The 13842-nt window shown below is 42.3% G+C and overlaps 1 long non-coding RNA gene across 1 annotated transcript; it reads right to left on the bottom strand.

Moving 5' to 3' along the window:
* Positions 1–271: 271 nt before the first annotated feature.
* On the bottom strand, positions 272–3950 carry LOC120571431. Its single transcript, XR_005641227.1, has 4 exons — positions 3932–3950; positions 3175–3224; positions 654–726; positions 272–397 (listed from the first exon to the last, which is right to left on the bottom strand). It is a non-coding gene; the product is annotated as an uncharacterized LOC120571431 (long non-coding RNA).
* Positions 3951–13842: the final 9892 nt, after the last annotated feature.

Below are 13842 nucleotides of genomic sequence, written 5' to 3'. Positions count from 1 at the left end.
ACTGCAAAGGAAGGTTTGTATTATTATATTGTATAGACAGGTGGTGCAGTATAAACAGTATAAGACATACAGTCAAAAGAAGGAAATTACAGTGTTGCAGCAGCAAAATATCAGACACACAGCACACATACAGAATATACATTAATATATATATATTAATATACACATTGCTTCCAGTACAGTGCATTATTTGCAAGAGAAGTACAAGGTTCAGACACACAGCAGGAAAAGGATAAAAGAAAAACTAACACAGTGTGAAACACTCCATGCTGGGAAATTGCTTCTCGCTGCTGAAGGCAGAAGGGATGAGTCTCTCCTTCTCCATATCCAAGACAGGGACTTGGTGGCTAGTGAAGCACGGTATCACTTCACCTGCTATCGAGATTATACCCGGTACCTGACCACACACAAAATTGAGAGAACAGAAACAAACATATATGAAAATGGATACAAGCAATTCTGCAAAACAGTCATTGAGGAGAGGCTGTTAAAACAAACGGGTGCTTCGACTGTCAAAGTTGAATTTGCTTTTCAATAAAACTGTGGAAGAAACAGAGGGAGTGAACATTAGAGCTTATAAGGCACACTCACTAAAAGCAAGACTTCACAAGTCTCATCCCTTCTTGAAATTCCAGAAGGCATCCACAACCTACCTTGTATATGTGGACAATCTGTCAGCTGATGAGATTGGGCATGAAGTTGCTGTCTCCTCTGCTTCCTCCTCATCTGAAGAAAGTGAAGGAGAATAAGAGTGTAGTGCCTCACCAACTTTTTAATTTCATTGCATGGACATCAGGAATGTCATCACAGCCATCAAATAAACGTGTTGCTGTCACTTCAGAGGACAGCAGAAAGATAGTGTCCACTTGTCAGGACATTATTACCCTGGCAACCAGAGGACGGTGACTCATGCCAAAACAGTGCTCACTTGCAATGGCAGTTCGGCATATGACTGGCTCGGCACAGCTTATAGGGTTGTTAAATGGTCTGGGTCACTGTGGTCTGGGTCACTGCTCATCCAATTCCCAGGTCCTTGAGCATGATAATGCCCTTGCTCACCTACAAATGGAGAGAGGAGAAACATACATCCCTGAAAAAATCAGTGCTGAAGTGCCTGTGACTCTTGTCTGGGATAACATATTACACCAATGGTATAATAATTCAGAAGGTCATAAATAGTTATACAGCATCCTTACCAGACACATTACCCAGACATAGAACACGAGAGCAGTCTGTTCATCCTCCACTGAATCTGTCAACCTACACAAGAGGAAAGCGGTCTGGTCCACAGAACTTTGCATTGAAGATAGATCTCCAGCAGGACCAATACAGGTTTCCTCAAACTACCAGTAGAAGAATTGATGCTGCATTCTTTTCAATGAAAGTACCTGAGGCCCAGGGCAAAGTCCTTCCTGGATGGACAGGGTTTAATGTCATGTTGAAGGAAGAGACCGTACTACCATCTACACACGTTGGCTACCTACCAGTGATTGACGCCAGCCCGACTGATCTAAACACTGTCCACACCATCCTGAGCCGCTCCATTGCCATTGCTGACATTTTGGAACAACAAGAAGTTGTTTTGGTTATGGATCAAGCCGTATATGCCAAGGCCCAAGAGATCCGTTGGCAAACAAATTCTTACTCTGAGAGAATTGTAGTGAGGATTGCAGAGTTCCACACAGCAATGGCATATCTGTCATGCATAGGAAAGTTGTTTGGTGATTCTGTCTTTCAAGACATCTTGATTGAGTCTGACCTGGTGGCCGCAAGCTCAATCGATGGAGTGATCTCCGGCCATCACTACAACAGGAGCATACGGGCTCACAAGCTCCTGATGGAAGCACTCCAGAAACTGCGGTGGTAGGCATACTTGGACATGCTCACACAAGAACAAAATGCAGCTGCTTTAAAAGTGGCAACAGATCTGCACGATTGTTTTCCATGTGAAGAGTTCAAGGTCATGCTAACATCAGACACATTTCAGCAGTTACTGCAAGGTTATGAAGAATTTGTGGTAAAAAACAACTGTTACCACACATTCGCATTTTGGAGCACATACCAAGACATGATGAAAGATACGCTTCTTTTCATCAGGGCAACAATTCAATCAGGAGAGACTTCGTCTGTTTGTCTGTTTGTACAGACAAACATGTAAATGTACAAGTCTCTTGAGATTGGACTCCATCGAAACCAAAAGTCCTTAAGGGTTAAGGAAACCCAAACATATCCCCCGATGGAGTCCAGACACTGGTGGTGGTGAAAGAGCAGAGGACCATCGACAGCCAAGCACAGACGAAACCCAAGTCCGAAGGCTTGACCACCGGTGGCAGAAGGGGAGGAGGCGGGACGCACTCTATTTCCTGAAACGACAACTGCCAATCGCGGAAGAGAGAGCAGATTTAAAGCAGGATATCATGCTGTGATAGGCTTGTGACAAATGGCCGACCCTGATTGGTTTACTTACAATGACACAGCTGGATCTGATTACTACTGACAAGTGACGTACCTTGAAACAGCTGATCATTATGAGAGATGGAAAAGGTATATGAAGTCTTCCTTTAAGAATTTACGCTGAGCTTCATGAGAGGGGAACTGGGCTCTCCATTTGTCGACAGTGCAAAGTATGCTGCCCTGGTTTTTTGCCTGTGACAAAGTAAATTATGCCAGGTATTTGATGGCATATTGGGCTGAAATGACCAACCTGGAAGAAACACACCCTTCAGCACACCAGCAGCTTCTTTCAGGGGACTTTGTGGCACAAAGACATCAAAGTCATGGTTTTGCCGGCACCGCATGTGATCAAGTCATTGAGCAAACAGCCAATCGTGACTCAAAGACAAAGGGAGGCATCAGTGGGTTCTCTCTGAACAAGGGTGCAGTTCACAGCTGGACCCTAACACAACATGAGCGGGCAGCAATCACTTTTGAATGCAAAACAATGGCAGGAAAGTGCCCGGTAGAACATCTTAACTGAGAGCTAGACAACACCAGAATGCAGAGCAATCAGGCTGATGTGATGAACATTTTGGCCACTAACCAAAATATGGTTAATCCTTTTGACCCATTGCTGGATGGAGAATCTCTTTGTCACATCTCTTCTGGCCAACAGCTATCAGACAATGTTGCCACAGACTTACTAGGGGCTAAACAAAGAAGTGTAAAGGCACTCACTGAATTCTGTGAAAAAAGGATCATCAATGGCGAAGCATCATTCCATGACCCTATAAAGAAAATGAAAATTAAAACATTCAAAGACACTGGCCAAAGTACAGTCACAAAAATTTGAGGAAAAGAAATCACCCTAACATCACATCGCAACTTGTTTGCGAGGCTAATTGTTGTGGACAGCGTTAGGCAAATTAACATTGATGAAATGCTCACTTACAGTTTGGGTCCTTTTCCACAGTCAATTTCCAACTTTGATGGCTCTCTGGTCAAAACCAACAAAGCTAAGCTGATGCACATCTTGCTCGATGAGATCAACCTGCCTGATACAGTGAGTGACATTCCTGATGGCTCAGTTTGGATTTGGGATGCTATGGCTCTGGTGCAACAACTAAAGCCACAGCCAACATTTGGGTTGTATGCTGATCATGTACTGAGGACACTGGTTCAATCAGCTAAGGCAACTAAGTCAACAGAGCTTCATTTTGTATGGGACACATACAGCAACCTGAGCATCAAAAATGCTGAGCGTAGTCGACATGCAGAACAGGGCTACCAAAAAATCAAAATCTATGGAGATGACCAAAAAACCCCAAAGCAGTGGAAAAAATTCCTGGCATGTGGCCAAAATAAAGAAAACTTACTGGAGTATTTCTTCCAACATTGGAGCTCATCTGCAAAGAATATAATTGGCAATATAACCGTCATTGTTGCACATGGAAGCAAGTGTCACGCAATTAAGGTGAATATGAGCTATACTGACCTTGAGATACTGGAACTCAAAGACCTAGAGACAAGTCAAGAGGAGGCAGACACCTGAATGATGCTGCATGCAGCCCATGCAGCCAAATACAGCCATGACCTGGTAATCAAGAGCCCACACATGCATGTCTTTGTGCTGGCTCTAGCTTTCTGTAGCCACATTGATGGACACCTCCATTTCCATACTGCCAAGGGGAGAAACACTCACATTACTGACATTACCAAGAAGACAAATGTGATGCCCTTGTGGGTCTGCATGCCTTTTCTGAATGTGACACTGTGAGCGCTCTACATAAGGTTGGGAAAGCAAAAGCATACAAAAAACTAAGTTCAAAAACAGAATACATAACTATGTTTAGAGAACTAGGAACAAGTTTCACCCCATCACCACAACTACGTGAGGCCTATATGACCTATATGATCAGAAGGACTGCCAAGATGTCAATATTGCGAGGGCTAAACTGTTCAAATCAGGTAAATGTTCTGAGAGAGACTTACCTCCAAACAAAGACTCCTTGCATAAACACATCCAGCGGGCAAGTTATCAGGCTGCGGTACACAGGAGGAGTTTTGAGTGTATGCCAGACATTCCTCCTCCTGTAAATCATGGCTGGAAGATGGTAGGAGATTTCTATGGAGTGGACTGGATGACACTTCCGCCAGCTCCAGAGGCCATACTGGAACTTGTGCACTGCCCGTGTAAAAAACAAATTGTGTTAAGGGTAGATGCACATGTAAACTGCATGAGCTGCCATGCACAAACCTCTGTCAGTGTGTAAACTGTGACAATAAGCCACTTGAAGATGACTAGGGCACATGGCTTGATCCTGGCTCTTTGGGGATTGGTGTGTGTGTGTGTGTGTGTGTGTGTGTGTGTGTGTGTGTGTGTGTGTGTAGGATACCTAGGGCTCAGTTTACAACTATCACCATTTCTAGCCACTGGGGGACCATAGGCAGGTTGGGGGGGAACTCATATTAATGTTAAAAAAACTCATAAAGTGAAATCTTCATGCCCTGGGACCTTTAACATTGACTAGGACGCTCTGATTGTAATGCTCTGAATTTAGTCTGGTGGTGTCTGGTCTCAGCCTCGCACACATGCATGCAGTCTTTCTCACCAGAACTGCTGAAGCAGACCTGAAGGATGTGTGGTAGCCTGTAAATAATGCCCCCTTACTGGTTTTGACATACCACCATGTGTATGTGTGTGTGTGTGTTGGCTACTCCTGCAGAAGTAAATCTGTATGACAATTTTATGTACGTTAAAACTCTGCTCTGTTTTGATAGCCTGATAGCCTATGTTCTTTGATAGTTATACTTATAATCTTTCTATTACATGCAGTTCTAACTTGTTTGGATGATTGTAGTTTATTTGAGCTCTTAGCTCTCCGGTTAGAATATTGGCTGCTTACTGACCCTTAAACGTTACATCAGATGTATCTGATAATGAAATATGTCTTCAACATCAACAGGTTCATGTTTACCTTGAGTTTTTGGCGAACGTTTGCAAACAGTCTGAGGTAATTATCCGCGAACATACAGTGGAGCTGTAGCCTATGTGAGTTGGATGAAGTATTACCATTACAATTAAATGTTTACACCAAATCGTTCAAATTTAAGTGTTCAGAGAAATCATGTTCGCCATGAACGTTTGCCACTGTTTGCCAAATTTTAACGCACCTTAACTTATGTTAAATAACGTTAGATGAGAGTCGAAGGTGCTAGCTAACGTTATGTACAGTGCATGATGCTAGCTACTGCTAGTTAGCTGAAACTACCTTATATTACTTAAAACGACACTAACGAGACGCTTACATACGTTTGAACAACGCAGTGTACAAAACAAACGTTTTATATAGATATCATATTATAATTAAATGAATACTTAGTCAATCACTCAAAGAATGTCCATGGCGATGGTAAATGCGCTGCCGCCGTAGCTGCTGCTTGTGTATATAAACATGTGTCTGACGCTGAATCATCAGTGTAATACCCTGTCTAAATACACTACATCTGATTGGTTAAAAATAGTTCTAAATCAGTATCTTGCCGTGGTATTGGCTCGACTAATATAGTAGGCAACCGCGTTTGCCTGCATATTTGCGGTCGTGCACTATGATTTTCGGGGAAAATGTGCAACAAATGGGAGTGGCAACACTTTTCATATCGTTGAGATTAAAACAATCGTCCCATCTTTACAAATCCAGGTTATCCCTTCATGGGGATCATCCATTTCAAAGTAAAGCACCCACCGTCTATGGGACTCTATTATATTATAACTTTGGACATTTTTATTGAAAATGTCTGCTGTGAAGTTATGTCTAAGTTTAGTCACATGACTTGGACACACACACACACACACACACACACACACACACACACACACACACACACACACACACACACACACACACACACACACACCACAGTTTAGTAACATGACTCTGACAGAGCACCTTGACCTGAACAAGAAAACTGTTGGATAACATTCTGCCGACATCAGAAAAGTTTGTATTCAATGGAGAACCGTATGAGATTGCTTTACATATCTGGGTGTAGGCTAATAATCAGGGGCGGAGCCAGATGTTGTACACATTTGGAGATTAGGCCAAACCTAGGGAGGTTCATTGGCATGTTCCCCTGGAGAGATATTCTCACAATTGTCCCCTTGAATCCACAGGAGTCTCAGCTTTCCAGTCAGAGTTTGTGCAATTGCAATCGACACCAGTATGTACACTGCAAAAAGCTGGCTTAAAAAACAAGAAAAAACGTACAAAAATTAGGTGAATATTACTTAAAATAAGCAAAATTATCTGCCAACAGAACAAAAACATTTGACCTGCCAAGAATGTCTAAAACAAGAAAAAATATCTAACCTCAACAAACTCACAGATACCTTAAAACTAGTGTGTTGTCACTGATAACAAGTGCATTTGCCTTAATACAGTTAAAATATATAAGAATTATTTTCTCAATATGTTGGAAAATTTTCTTAAATTGAGTAAATGCTAGTGCCATAATCTTGTCATGAAGCTACACACTAGGCATTATTCTCTTGATACAATAAAAGCAGTTAAGGTGTTTTTTTCTCAAGTATAAGTATCATTTGCTTGAAATTAGCATCTACTTCTTTACAAAATTCTTGAAATAAGGCAAAATCCCTGAAATTTACATATCATATTAATGCTTAAAATCAGTAATCCAGACAGTAATAGAAAATGTGAAAGGCTTGCCTAAAAAATTAAGATATGAGTCAAATATCTCATCACCTCTTTATTATGTTTTTAGGTGCACATCAGCAGAGCATACATTAAGACCACTGGTCAAGGCTGAAAAGCTGAATGCCCATTCAGCTTTTCAGCCTTGACCAGTGGTAAACTATAAGCATCTGACAGAGCAACGTGTCATACTTTCTAAGAGGCTGAAAAATCAACAACAGCTCCTCCAAAACACACATGTATCAAGGCTGGGCATCTACATTATTACTAATGTCCAAGCCTATTTAGTAATGAAATTATTCCACTCAGCCATAGCTTTTTTATATGACAGTCATATCTCGGTCATGGATGGAGTCCATGAGGACTTCTGTCTGCAGCACAGAGAGGAGTGTGGCAATGCACTTGGGATATATAAGATGAAAGGTGTAGTAACTTGCAAGGATGTACATCACACTGACAGAGAGGTCCTCCTTTGGGAAGATCAACACAGGCATGGTTCCAATGGCCAGTATGCAGTTGGGGTGGGGGGAAAAAAAAAAAAAAAAAAAAAAAGGGGGCCCGCCTGAAAAAAGGTGTTGGGGTGGTTCTGAAAAAGGGTTCTGCAGACTGAAACAAAAATAAAACAAATTATCACTTAAACAATTCACTGTTAAGAGAATATGATCAAGTAATATAAAAAATACAGTACATGCATACATTTCTTACCTTAAGGATGTGAAACATAGCTGCACTTGCATGTCCTAATTTCTTGTGGTGCAGGAAAGTGGCCACAGGTGATAGCGAACAGGCTCTGTGAAACGGACGGCCTCATTTACTGTTAAAAACAAAAAAATGTGCATTATCATTAAAGTTTCATTTTACTTTAGTTAGGTGATTTAAAAAAAAAAATACTTTATACTAACATGGGATTCTCAATAAACTGCAACATTACCTTTATCCGAAAAACGGAGGCCTCATTACTTTTTTAAAATCTCCATAAAACTGTGCCTTCTCATAAAAGGTTTCCCAACGGTTCTTTAGTTCAGGTATGTAGTGAGAGTTTTCCTCATTGAGGATCCCCCCGAGTTCCTCCATTATCTGGCACAGAGAGAAAGACCAAAATAGATCATTAAATACATAAATAGAGAAAAGAAATATTACAATCTACATTCCAGTTAAAATCTAATTAATATCTTTCAATGTGTATCAATTTCTTAAACTACTTTGAAAGTAGAATTTGTGGACTAAATTAATTTGACAAACAGGACAAAACTATCACTTTCCACACAAAGTTGTGTAAAAACATCTACCACGTCCCAAAACTTGAAACAGTATGTGCAAAATATAACTTAGCCAATATGCAATTTAATTTGCTTACATGATCCACTTCTCTGAAGCAGGGATATGCTTGAAGAATCTTGGTAGGCCTGTCCTGCTCCTTAAGAACATCAGAGTCAATGTATGCTTGTCTTGCTTGGTATTCAAGGTCCAACAGCTGGGCAACATCCTTCTTATTGGGTCTGGGCTTGCATTTGTACAGCTCCTGAAGAATTTTGTAATGTCTTGCCTGGTTCTGTGGGCTATCAGTAGTTTCAGATCCTAGAAAACACCATTTAACATTTGTAATGATGAATGAAATTACAATCACTGTTTCTATTATTACAGTTTGATGGAACCATACAAAAATCCAGTGACATATATGAGAAAAAACTGTGAAATCCGAAAAGTCCAGTACCAGGCCAACTTTGGTCTGTTTTTAGTTTTGTTTTTATGGTTTCTAAAGGACAAGGCTTTAATGCAACCAGAACATCAGTCCATATTCAAGTTTTACTAATTCACTTTTGATAACAACAATAAAACAACTTCATTTGGAGACTCTATAATTTAGTAACATTGTAACTGTTACTGACACTGAGAATAGATAACCTGAGGTTTAACCAAAAAGACCAAGATTATATGTATTAGTTTTGAAGCTCTCTCTAGATCTCTTTTAGGTTAGCCACAGCTCCCAGACCCCATAGGGTTTAAGAGGTATGACATTATTGTTAGATGAAATATTCTCCCTTGTTAACAGTAAAAGTTGCATTAATACCAAAAAACAATCTTATTATGTGTTCTTACCATCCACCTGTTCAGCCTCCGAGGAACTGCATCTTGATTGTGGTGATCTTTCCAAAATCAAAGTAGAAGCACTGGACCCAGGGTCATCAGTAAATGTCTCCTGGCTGCTGCTGCTCTCAAAGCTAAGGGCTCGACGCCACTTTCTCGAAGGAGTCGCTTCCTGCTTCTTTTTGGGGGGTTGTCACATTCTGGACCCTTTTCAAAAGATGCTTTTTCACAGATTCCGGACAAAACACATTAATAAAAATGTATGTGGAAATTAAGCCATACAGGCACTTATCTGAATTAACTGAGCAGTGACATACCCACTCAGCTCTACCGGCTGCAGATTTGTCCCGCACCATTGGGTAGTACTCTATGAGACGCTTAACCATTACAGTCAGTTCATGGCTGCATGGATACTGGAAGTCATCCCTTGCAGCTCTCTTGATGGCAATCATGCTTGTTACCGTATTCCTTATCAAGCGGCAACGAAGATCTTTGGAGAGTGTATAGTCTCCTTCTTGTCCAGCCCGCTGTTTCACAAAAAATATGCTTTTTGACTGCTCCAGCTCTGTGTCTGTGTATACAACATACTGTGGGCTTACAAGTTGTACAGTGCTGCTGGTACCATGTTGGTTTCTTGGGTTTGAAGAGAGGAGAGGGGTGGAGGAGGAGGATGGGGAGGACAATGGGGTTGAGATTGAGGGAACCGTGTTGGCATCACAGGTTCCAGAGGAGGTGCCTGGTCTAAGCTGACCTGACTCTTCACCCTAATAGAGGGTAAACATTAATTTCATTATAATTATAAGTGAAGAGCATTGAACCACATCAGGGCCAGGAAATGCTTCGTTGAAATCAGGTTGATATCACAGTATGGTTATCTCACATCCCACAATGTTTAATTCGAACATTACCTCATTTTCATCATGTGTAATTCTCCAAATGTCTCTCCTTCTGAAGAAGTGCTCAGGCCCCGGAAAGAGATCACGCAAGTCTTCCTTGGAGAGACTGGGAAGCATGTCTGCGCTTATACTAGCAGCTGGAAAACACATTCAACCACACTGTAAATATATAATCTAATAAAATAAAAAAATTTCGAACCTGCTCTGGGGGACGCGACAACGGGGAAATGAGGCGCCACACGCCGGCCACAACAACGGGACGGGCCGCCACTGGCGGGTGTAACAACGGGACGGGCCGCCACTCGCAGGTGTAACAACGGGACGGGCCGCCACTCGCGGGCGCAGGGGCACACAACAACGGGGAAATGAAACGCCACAATGGGGAAATGAAACGCCACAATAATGAGACGGTTGGGGTTAGGAAAAAAAAAGAACGGGGAAAGGAACAGTGACACGCGGGACAAAGAAACTGCCACACGCGGGACGCGATCCCCGGTCTCCGGGGTGAAAGTCCTGTGTTTTCTGACCCATCCACCACCCCGACCAACCTCCCAACGCGGACTTTAGCCTTATCAACTACTCGCTATCGTCAACGTTCTGGGATCACGAAATATGCTTCCCATTAAAATGCATTGCTTTCAATTTCATAATCGGCACACGATAAAAACGGCATTTACGTAACCTGTCCACGAATTAATAGATTAAAATAAAGTGACTATTACACGACCTGGCGTGAGACCGGGCTGTATTATGTTGACTGATAACGTTAGCTAAGCCACAGTAAGTCACAAAAAATAATGAAATGGCGCCAACTAGCTAGCATTAGGCCAAGCTAAAATAATGCTAAAATTAAGGTTAACTGAGCGAACTTACTAATTTTAAAGTTACCATTTGCACCTTAACACAGTTTCTGGCAATAAAGTACTATTAATACATTTTCAAAACATGGCTTTTCGTGTGGTTATTACCTGCTTATAGCCAAAATTAACACAATTTTAAAATTAGCATGGTATGATTTAGATAGATAGCTAGCCAACTTCACAATTAACATTAGCTTAGTTTGCTAAAACATGCCTGAACAAATTAACAAAATAATGTTGTATAAAATAAAATCAATTACTTTTTAATACTGCAATTTTTGTAGGATCCATACCCGGATAAGCCCTTCTATTTTCATCCATAGTTTGTTGCTGTCCAGATGACTTGCAGAGGCTAGAAAGTACAATTGCACCGCAGAGAAAAGCTAACGTAAGGTGATGGCTGTAACTGACCGCCCGTCCCCATTTGGAACATACCATGTCATAAAATGGGGGTGACTTAAATACTAGAAACATTGTACAAACGGAGAATGTGATGAATTAAATGTCATTATTTCAAATTCATAAAATATGTGTAAAGGTTTATCACACACCACACGTTATTCACATTAAGGATTATGATAAATATAAATAAATAAAACTTAATTCACAGATCTCCCCTATGCTGCTAGATAATGGAATGCAATTACATCAGGAATATACACTGCTCAAAAAAATAAAGGGAACACTTAAACAACACATCCTAGATCTGAATGAATGAAATAATCTTATTAAATACTTTTTTTTTTTTTACATAGTTGAATGTGCTGACAACAAAATCACACAAAAATTATCAATGGAAATCAAATTTATCAACCCATGGAGGTCTGGATTTGGAGTCACACTCAAAATTAAAGTGGAAAACCACACTACAGGCTGATCCAAATTTGATGTAATGTCCTTAAAAACAGGTCAAAATGAGGCTCAGTAACGTGTGTGGCCTCCACGTGCCTGAATGACCTCCCTACAATGCCTGGGCATGCTCCTGATGCGGTGGCGGATGGTCTCCTAGGGGATCTCCTCCCAGACCTGGACTAAAGCATCCGCCAACTCCTGGACAGTCTGTGGTGCAACGTGGGCGGTTGGTGGAGCGGCGACATGATGTCCCAGATGTGCTCAATTGGATTCAGGTCTGGGGAACGGGCAGGCCAGTCCATAGCATCAATGCCTTCCTCTTGCAGGAACTGCTGACACACTCCAGCCACATGAGGTCTAGCATTGTCTTGCATTAGGAGGAACCCAGGGCCAACGGCGCCAGCATATGGTCTCACAAGGGGGCTGAGGATGCTCATCTCAGTACCTAATGGCAGTCAGGCTACCTCTGGGCGAACACATGGAGGGCGTGCGGCCCCCAAAGAAATGCCACCCCACACCATTACTGACCCACTCGCCAAACCGGTCATGCTGGAGGATGTTGCAGGCAGCAGAATGTTCTCCACGGAATCTCCAGACTCTGTCACGTCTGTCACATGTGCTCAGTGTGAACCTGCTTTCCATCTGTGCAGAGCACAGGGCACCAGCGGCGAATTTGCCAATCTTGGTGTTCTCTGGCAAATGCCAAACGCCCTGCACGGTGTTGGGCTGAGCACAACCCCCACCTGGGTAACGCGGGGCCCCATACCACCCTCTATGGAGTCTGTTTCTGACCGTTTGAGCAGACACACGACATTTGTGGCCTGTTGGAGGTCATTTTGCAGGGCTCTGGCAGTGCTCTTCCTGCTCCTCCTGCACAAAGAGCGGACGCACGAAGTGTTCCTGCTGCTGGGTTGTTGCCCCTACCGGCCTCCCTACGCCTCTCCTGATGTACTGGCCTGTCTCCTGGTAGCGCCTCTCCATGCTCTGGACACTACGCTGACAGACACAGCAAACCTTCTTGCCACAGCCTCGCATTGATCTGCCATCCTGGATGAGCTGCACTACCTGAGCCACTTGTGTGGATTGTAGACTCCGTCTCATGCTACCACTAGAGTGAAAGCACCGGCCAGCCTTCAAAGTGACCAAAACATCAGCCGGGAAGCAAGGAACTGAGAAGTGGTCTGTGGTCACCACCTGCAGAACCACTCCTTTTGGGGGTGTCTTGCTAATTGCCTATAATTTCCACCTGTTGTCTATTCCATTTGCACAACAGCATGTGAACTTTATTGTCAATGAGTGTTGCTTCCTAAATGGAGAGTTTGATTTCACAGAAGTGTGATGGACTTGGAGTTACATTGTGTTGTTTAAGTGTTCCCTTTATTTTTTTGAGCAGTGTATATTTTGTGATTTACTTTCCCCCTCACCTTTTTCATGGGCTGCAGAGGAAAAGTCTTGCTCGTTTTGTAAAGTATTTTGTAAAACTTCAAGATGCTTTGGCGCTGCGTTATCTGCCTCGTTTCCTCACTTTTTCACTGAAACAGTTATTGAGCCATATTAATCGAATGCACAGCCATAGCCCTGATTTCAGGTTGCTCTGTGGTATTGACGGATGCACTGAGGAATATCGAGTGTATAACTCATTCTATCATCATGTGAAAAGAAGACACTCTCAACACCTTATTGAAAGCAACAGACCAGGCGATGGCAACCATGCAGATGAACAGCCACAGGAGGAGAGTCAAGGAACACACCAGCAACAAGTAAGTAGCCAAAGGCTCTAGCATTTATTTACTTTGTTACAATATGTCATCGGTGTCTCTGTGAATACGCTGTGGGCTGCGCTTATAACCATTCAGCCCTGGTGGTGGCATGTGGAGCGGTAGGCTATAGGAGTTCTATTCCCGCTCAAGTCTATCTCATGCTTTACAATACGTTATTTTTATTTGTATTTCTGATATATTTGATTACCCACTTCAAGATGAGGATAAAAGTAATGTA

This window comes from Perca fluviatilis, chromosome 13 (assembly GCF_010015445.1).
Source record: "Perca fluviatilis chromosome 13, GENO_Pfluv_1.0, whole genome shotgun sequence".
Taxonomy (NCBI): Eukaryota; Metazoa; Chordata; class Actinopteri; order Perciformes; family Percidae; genus Perca; species Perca fluviatilis.
Note: the sequence above shows the minus strand (reverse complement) of the source record. Positions and strands in the feature narration are given on the sequence as shown.